The 8,510-nt window shown below is 39.2% G+C and overlaps 1 pseudogene; it reads right to left on the bottom strand.

Annotated features, from left to right (window-relative positions):
* Window positions 1-751: 751 nt before the first annotated feature.
* On the bottom strand, window positions 752-6,347 carry LOC120843955 (annotated as a pseudogene).
* Between the last annotated feature and the right edge of the window lie 2,163 nt (window positions 6,348-8,510).

Genomic DNA, 8,510 nt, shown 5'->3' with positions numbered 1-8,510 from the left:
AAAGGATTCATGCTTTACTTATATTTGTTGCTATGCGTTCCAGGAAACAACGCCTTTCACGATCAAGCACTGATATAGTGTCGTCATTTATTAGGTAACTCTGGAATACTCGAAATCAATGAATAACTGGTCCACTTGCAGTATTTGAGATATCATGCCTCCATGAAAAATGGTGGCAGGAAATAATTACATTTATTTATATCTTGAAAAAGGACGCGCATGGGTGGTGTCATTGCGACACAATGACACCACCCATTGTGACACATTGTGACACAATGGGCGGTGCCATTGACACAATGGCTGGTGTCATTGACACAATGGGTGGTGTCTCGCCAAAGAGCATTAACACGTCGTTGGAGAACACACTTAAATGAGAATGTGTGACCAAGACATTAGAGCCACCTGACTAAGACTGGCTGCCCCAGAAGTCCAATGTAATTGAAATGATTTTCTGTATTTTTAAAATATCTTCAACATTGCCATAATTTTTGAGTACCTAAAGTTTTCTTATGTGGCTTGCTTCTTAACTCATAATGGAAAGTGGGGTTTTCGAGTAACTCAACCGACTGAGAAGTGCGTTTTTTATGTTTAGTAATGCTATATGTTTTGAAATAAATGACTGTAGTACTGCAGAGAAGCAGAAACAGCAACAAGAGCACTACAACAGTCAGTATTCCAAAATTTTTTTTTCCAAACGGTTTAAAACTGGAAAACAAAATGCATGGAAATATTTTTTAATGCTCAACTTTATTCAGAAACATGAAGGCGCCTTGTTGCAATTTTTCTTGAAGGGACAACAGCAGGCCTTGCTTCCGGTGCCGGCCACGCTGTCCGATTATAGTTTTCTCCCTGAAAGTTAAGTATTGATTTAAAATCCCCAGAAATTGAAGCCTTAGACTCGTTCCATTCTCTCGAATCTGGGTACACTCGTTCATGAACTGCATTACATAATAGGTTCCTGCTTTTCCCTAAAATGTTTTCTAATTTTTCGTGCATGCCGTATGTACGACAAGATTATAGCGTGTGCACTAACACTTTCATCCCAATTTGGACGATCCACATAAATCAGCTGCTCAACTTATCGTGCTAAAATTTACTACAGAATTGCCCGAAGGTCGAGGAGGCTTTGAATAAAATTATGGAAAGATTAACTCACCCGATTAAATCACGCAAAGACAAAGAAAAATGTTGTTCCCAGTATTCGCATGTTTACTTGAATAATATTTTGTCACTCAGGCGCTTCGTTGGGCAATATAAAGTAAATAATAGTTAAACCAATCGCATTTCTAAATTTCAGAAACTTTTCAGTCACCATAAACGAGAAAATAGCCCGCAGCGATTTTTAGATGATTAAAAAAAAAAGGCTTAGCGATAATCTTTCCATAGGCAAAAGAGGTTTTTCTTCTTTTGGCTACAGGGCGTTTACGTATTTATCCTCTCAATTGTTGTCACCCTTAGGGCACCTTTGTTGTAAATCCCAGAGCAATGCGTTGAAAAACTGATTTTTGAGGGCTGCCCATATTGAGATCGATGCCCTATGGAACGCAAGGTAGATGCACGTTACGTAGAAGGCATGCGTAAAAAGCGAGCAATAAATCGGAAAAATACCCATTGTGAAGTCGAGGAGAGGTGTGTGAGGAGTGGATAATCATTGTTTCGTATGTTCTCTTATGCTAATATTTTACGTGAAAAGTTCAAATGTACCATTAACAAAATAAGACGCAAATGTTTCAAGGTTTGGGTTTCTTTGCTGAAATAACGTAAATCCTTCAACCATGTCACTCGAAGGAAGCGACAACTGCAACGTTACGAGTAGTGAGATTGCTCCATCCCAAAATGCCTTTAACAGATGACATTAAGCTTTTTATCGATGTTCATACTCCTGTTGCCTGCGAAACTTTACAGAATGATGTGTCGCGCATAGTTTAGCGGTGTAATGTGAATAGCCTGAAACTGAACCCTCAGAAAACATGTCTTGTTCCTTTACAGAAGTTGAAATGTATTATATGAGAATTATGTATTAAAAAAAAACTTCGATCAAACGCAAGTCATTTATAAGAGGTCTTGGCGTTAATATAGATAGTGAACTGATGTTTACTTCGCATGTGAGTATCATGGACAGCGCGACACCGATGTTGGGACTGATACCTCGCATGATTCAGTGATTTGAAAACCCTGCCTGCATTCTGAATTTTATATCGCTTTCTTCTTACGTCAAGGCTTGAACTTGGTTCTGCAGCTTGGAATTTTTTGTCAGAAACGCAGTCAACAAAAATTGAAAGTGTGCGAAAACGCTTAATACGCATCGTTCACGACTGTCAGCGCCGATTTTATTTTTATTACATGTTTCTTCTAGATAAGCTCTTGCTCAGGCCATTGTCTGACTAAAACAGAACATGACTTCATTTTTTGTAACAAGATATAGTAAATAGAATTAAAGAAAATGATTCGCTATTATCCCATCTTAATATTCACGTTCTTTCCCGTTTGACTAGGAATCACTCTACTTTTTATGTCAACACCATACAGATCGTCATCCTTGTCACGTTCTTTTTGCATCAAAGTGAAGACCTTCGAATTGTTTTTGGGCACGCAAAAAAAAAATATTTTCTAAAATTAATAATGTTATTAATAGCATTAATTTTATTATTATTATTATTTGTATTCTTATTATTACAATATTGGTATTAGTATTAGTAATGAAAAGGATGAACTTCACACGCTCTCCTGCGCTGTATTCTAGAGCATTCGGAGGCCGTGGCTTTTTCATTAAAGCTTGATAAGGTTGAGCACAATTTTCAACCTAGGCAAAGTAATTAAGCGATCCAATGCCAAATTAGCCTGTTTTACATCTGGAAAGGTGCGTTACTAGTTCGCTTCCATGTAATTTTGTGATGCGTGTTGAATGTAAAAGCCTGCTTATGATACTAGCCGAACAATTGAACTCCCCTAAACTCCTAGACTAAGGTCATTCATACTAAAACTAGTTTAATGTCACCCTCTTTGAACATCAAATCACATACTGTTTCTCTTTTTGAATCCTAATCATCAAAGGCTGACATGGTAGATAAAATCCTATTTTTGTTGAACATAATATTTACCGTTTCCAGGCTTGCCGTGTGGGTGGTGTTTTCCTGCACACGTTAAAATAACACAGGTTGATATCAATATAGTAACCAAATAATTGTTCTAGCTACTCATTATTCAATCTCAAATGGAAGAAATAATGTACTAAACGGAGGAGAGCTTAAGAATGGCTAATTTTGCTAAATTGATCTATCATTTAAACTACCGTGTATCATGAAACCTGGGGTTGGATCTCAACATGATATCCTTCGGGCGTCGTTTGTGCTGAGTGATATTTTGCATGCTTAAATAATCATCGATGGGGATTTCATTTGAAAAGGCCAGCGAGCGTATAAACACGAAAATGTTTCAAGCATTGTTCTTAACATTCTTTGCTACAAGCACACATAAAACAAACATTGCGGATATATTTTTTGGTTTGCGAAGAATGAACATACATTGGTGTTATAGCACTTTTAAAACGAAATTTAGCGCCTTTGCTAATAAATATATTACGACAAAAATTATTTGTGCACTAGTATCTAAATCTGAGCACTAGTTTGAGGTGCTTATACCACAATATCGAATTCTCTAATTTGTCTAACAACTGAAACGAACTCAGGGCTTTGCTCATTATGGTCACACTTCTTGCGTAATGGTTTGTCCTTCGGAGTTCTTGTCTGCTGATGGTATTATAATATTGGCTCTGGTGCCCAGTAAGGTGATTGGGACTAGGCACGTCTCGGATCATTTTAAGAGTCTGATACAATCTAACAGCTGTGTTCTATACTTTATATCAAAATCTCAAATGGTTCTTAATTTAAATATCGCGCTTTTTCTGTTCAGCTCTCCCTTTATAAGTATTGTTGCTTAACTTGAATTGTTTGAAAAATCAGCGACAGTATTATGAGGAGATGGAAGAAACACAAACTGTGATACAAAGTTTAATTTTAAAAACCCTGCTCGAGTTATTTCTACGATAGCGATTCTGAGGAGAGGCTCCTTATCGGGAGTGTCAAAATCTGCGTAATTACAGTCTTTGTTTGCGAAACAGACGGTAAGAAAGGTCCACCAGAAATAAAAAAAAAACTGCTTAGGAAGTAGCTCTTCTCTCATCTTAAATATCAGCAATAGAACAATCAAGAAACGTACCGTATGGACAGGAATCCACGCAGCAGTCCTTGCTTCCAAAGTCATTGAAGCCTTTGCCACATACTTCGTGTTTCTGGCATTCGTCAGTGCTGTTGTCAAAGTACCACGTCCAACTCATTACAGCATCAGGAAGGCAGAGCGACGCAGGATGTGGTTCTCTGCAGACGCTTTCTGCGGAGGGTTTTGAGAAAAAAATATCGTTAAAGGTAATTAATGAACCGAATTTGGTCTTATATTGTGGTTATCGAGAACAGACAAAAAATTCGAAGTGTTTTAGTGCTTTACGCTTTTTGTTGATGAAACGGTTTTCACATATACGCCGCCTTGCCACCCTTTAAATAAATACAGACGCAGCCATTCAAACGATTTAGCAGAATTGAAAACGCTGACGATAACTTCGAAAAAAAAAATCATTTTGTTCCTGCGTCCCGCCACCGAAAAAAAAAACAAAAACAGTCAAACGATGATTTCATCACACAACGATATAATTATCTTTTACAATAGAAACAAGCAATAAATCGACTATCGATACTATCGATAGTTATGGAAAAAACTATGGGTTGTGTCGCAGAACTATCGGTAGTCGACTATCGATAGCGTTTCGATAGTCGACTATCGAAGTACTATCGGCAGCGTTCCGATAGTCGACTATTGAGAGTACTATCCATAGTTTCTCGATAGTCAACTATCGATAGTAGTATCCACAGTTTCTCGATAGTTTACTATGGATAGTACTATCGATAGCTTTTTTTTACTATCGATGGTCAGATTTTTTGCAACTATGGAGACTTTCGATAGTACTATCGATAGTTTTGAACTAGAGCGGACACAGTTGCCGCACCGCCGCTCGCCTCCCTTCCTCCTCTCTTCGCCCAAACTCCCTCCTTCGTCATCACTGAACGCTGAACCAAAGTTGGAATGGTAAGTGCTTGGGCCAGTTGCTGTTCCATTTGAAAAAATAAAGCGAGAAAAAGTAAAGAGAGAGCGACGTAAACTACTAGTGTCTGAAAACTATCGATAGTAAACCGTGGACAGTACTGTCGATAGTCTTACGATAGTCGACCATCGATAGTTTTCCGACAGTCGACTATCGATTGTACTATTCATAGGTTTTTGATAGTCGACTATCGATAGCACTATCGATAGTTTTTCAATAGTTGACTATCGATAGCACTATCGATAGTTTTTTTACTATCGATAGTCAAATTTCTGGCGACTATCGATTCTATCGATAGTGCTATCGATAGTTTTGCGCCACAACTACGAATACAGTAATATAGCAGAGCGTGGCAATACAGAAAAAGCAGTTTCGCCACAATTCCCCCGCTCTCTTGATGTGTTAAGGGCAAGCACAACTCAGCTACACCTTTACACTTTATTCTGAACGCATGATGACAATTTGTGCTAAACAAGGCAAAAAGCGCATCCGTACGCTTGCAATGAAGGTTTATATTTGCCGGATAGAGAAATTCTAGTTTCTGAAGGCTACAGAAGTAGTGCTTCGTCGAGAATTTAAAGTGAGGTGTATAGTGCCATCCTTGTGGGACCATATATTACTAGTAAAACAGGCTGTTATGCATTCTGTTAAACCTTGTCATTGAATGCTTTCGAAAAAAAAGCACCAAACTGACGGACAGTTATCCTAGGGGAAGGAAATATAATTGTTGCCAAGAGAAACATTGCATGAAACTGTGAAGTATTGAAGCACTGCCTGGGAAAGATGTGGTTCTGTACGTCTAAGAACGTCGATATTTACTGCATAACACTCATAAAGAATGGCGTTTTCTGACATACTCTTGACTAGTGTTCGCTTAGTGTTTGCCAATGCCGTGCTCCAGAAAGGCAAATTAACTGGGACAGTTGGAAAGGATGTGAACCCGGACTCAAATTAGACAGCTTTTGGCTCATTTCTAAGAAATTGAATGGTTATTTTATGTGGATTCGAAATAACATAATGACTCTTGTAAGCGATTGACAGCGAGGATTGAAATTGCGAATCTAATCATATGATTTTAGTAAGACAACGTACATACAAGCGTAATAACGCGGGAAACAGACTTACCAGGCAGCAGTGCAATGACGCACGCTACTGCAGCTAGCAAGCAAAGGGCTGCGATGGCTGCATTCATCTTGGACGGTAGACGTGAATGATGTGGTTACAGATTTTGGGATGGCTATATATAGTGCTTTGCTGGCATAGGGACAGCCTGAGTTCAGTAGATATTTTTCTTCGAGGACACAATAAGTTTCACATGCATTGTTCTCAAAGGCCGTCGTATGGAGCAAATTGTAACAATGGATATCGCCCTACGTGAGATGGTGTCTGCGTCACAAGCAGCATCATATGTCTGCGTCACAAGAAGCGAGGGCTCTTGTCCACGTGTCGGGAGATGATTTTAAGTTTTATTTTGTGTTTTCTTAAGAATTATGCAAATTTTTAGAGACAAAACACAATGATAACATCAGAACACAAACACAGCATATAAACTTTTGTCGAGGTACATGCCGAATTGTATTAAAATTTAATGGAAATACCTGCCTGCGAAAAAAAGATAATCCTAGGTTACTGACCTTGCCAAGAATATAGAGGGTCGAGCAAAAGCTTAAGCTCACGTTTTTTCGCCCGATATATCAATTGCTCGGGAAAGGAGCGTGTGGAACCTTTCACACAGTGACCACACCCTTATGGAAATGGCATATCTGGAGTTTTATAAAAATATATGGCTATCTAAAAACATTGGGCATATCTTGCCATCTAAAGCGAATCAGTTTATATAAGTCATATCTGCTACATGTGCCCAATTTTTTATATATCCATATATGGGTCTGCGAAGTAGGGGTATATCGGCGTCCCACGTAAGGCCAGATATTGTCCAATCAAATAAGGCAACCTTTATATAGATTGTTGTTTTCTACAAATATCTACAAAAAGTGACTTCTCATCTGTGTTACAAAATACCAAAAATACCAATTGGATATTGAGCATGTAGCAAATGTTATTAATTTTTAGGTAAGCAGCGCTTCACTCCATTCCTGATTTCGCTCAACTTAATTGCCAGGAAAAGCAGGATTATTGACATTGGAGTAACGAATGTCGATGAAACGTTAATGTCAACGAAACGTTTGTACATGAAACGTGTATCCACGAGAAGGTGACCATGAAACGTATTATCACGAAACGCAGGGAGAGTAAAAAATTCAGTATTCTACCTGCAGTTGTGACATGATATCAGACGGCCGATGACAGGCGACTGCTGGTAGAATTGCGGAGAAATTATTTTCCCGGCTGCCAGGAGATAGACACGGCCTAATTCTAGAGGTAATTTGGAAGAGTACCTGTAGGAAAACGATCAATTGTCGCGAAGTAGGTTGCAGCGCATTTACGTTGATGATACTACCGGACTTGAAAGTTGACACGGGCATGACAACCACTCAAAAACAAAAACAAGAAGGAAGGTGTCCGTGAAGATTCAGCACGATGTAGCACAAGCTGTCATTTGTAGAACCGAACACTAAACGCATCGCAAGAAATTCTTGGGCTTCTTAGAAGAAATTGCTTGTTGCCGATGTACGAATGAGACTTTTTTGAAATTACAGCAGAAGCAGAGTCTGCAGTAGCTACGCAGGGCGCAACACATGCCAAACTAGGTCCAGCAGTAGGCATTCCGAGATTGCCAAAGACTAATGCGTCATCCGTCACACCACGCGACCACTCTTCTGCCATTTCCTGTGCACAGAGAGCAGAGTCAAGAGATAAAAAGGCTACCGCTGAATGGGTCAGCAAGGGCGCACACTGTACCACACTTTCAGCTTAGGGAGAGAGAGAAAAGGAAAGAAGGAAAGGCCGAAACGGGAGTGCACGCACAAAAGGCTTATCTTCTGGGGCATCCCAACCACGACCTGGTCCTGGTCCCAACAATGACCACGACGAGAGGATCTGCCACTTGTACCCAAGGTGCAGTGAATGCTATGTGTGGCCTAGGGCTTGAGGCAGGTGCCGTGATTCTCCTTACCACCAGGTTATAGACTACTGTCATAAATCCCAGCGCGATGCTTAAAAAAAAACAAAAACACGATTCCATGCCGTCACTTCAATCATCCATCGATTCATTTGACTCCCCTGGTATTGAATCCTTAAAAAAAACAATTCATATCTTTTTTGTACTTTGCAACATTAAAAAAGGAAGGAACAAAAATATCCACTGGTTTTCTTAATCTTGAAAATTAGATTTCAACGATTTTGTTATGGAGCTTACAAATGTTTGTACAGTAGTTTTCTAGAGTAGGACATT

This window comes from Ixodes scapularis, unplaced genomic scaffold (assembly GCF_016920785.2).
Source record: "Ixodes scapularis isolate PalLabHiFi unplaced genomic scaffold, ASM1692078v2 PGA_scaffold10__122_contigs__length_95168666, whole genome shotgun sequence".
NCBI classification, from domain to species: Eukaryota; Metazoa; Arthropoda; class Arachnida; order Ixodida; family Ixodidae; genus Ixodes; species Ixodes scapularis.
Note: the sequence above shows the minus strand (reverse complement) of the source record. Positions and strands in the feature narration are given on the sequence as shown.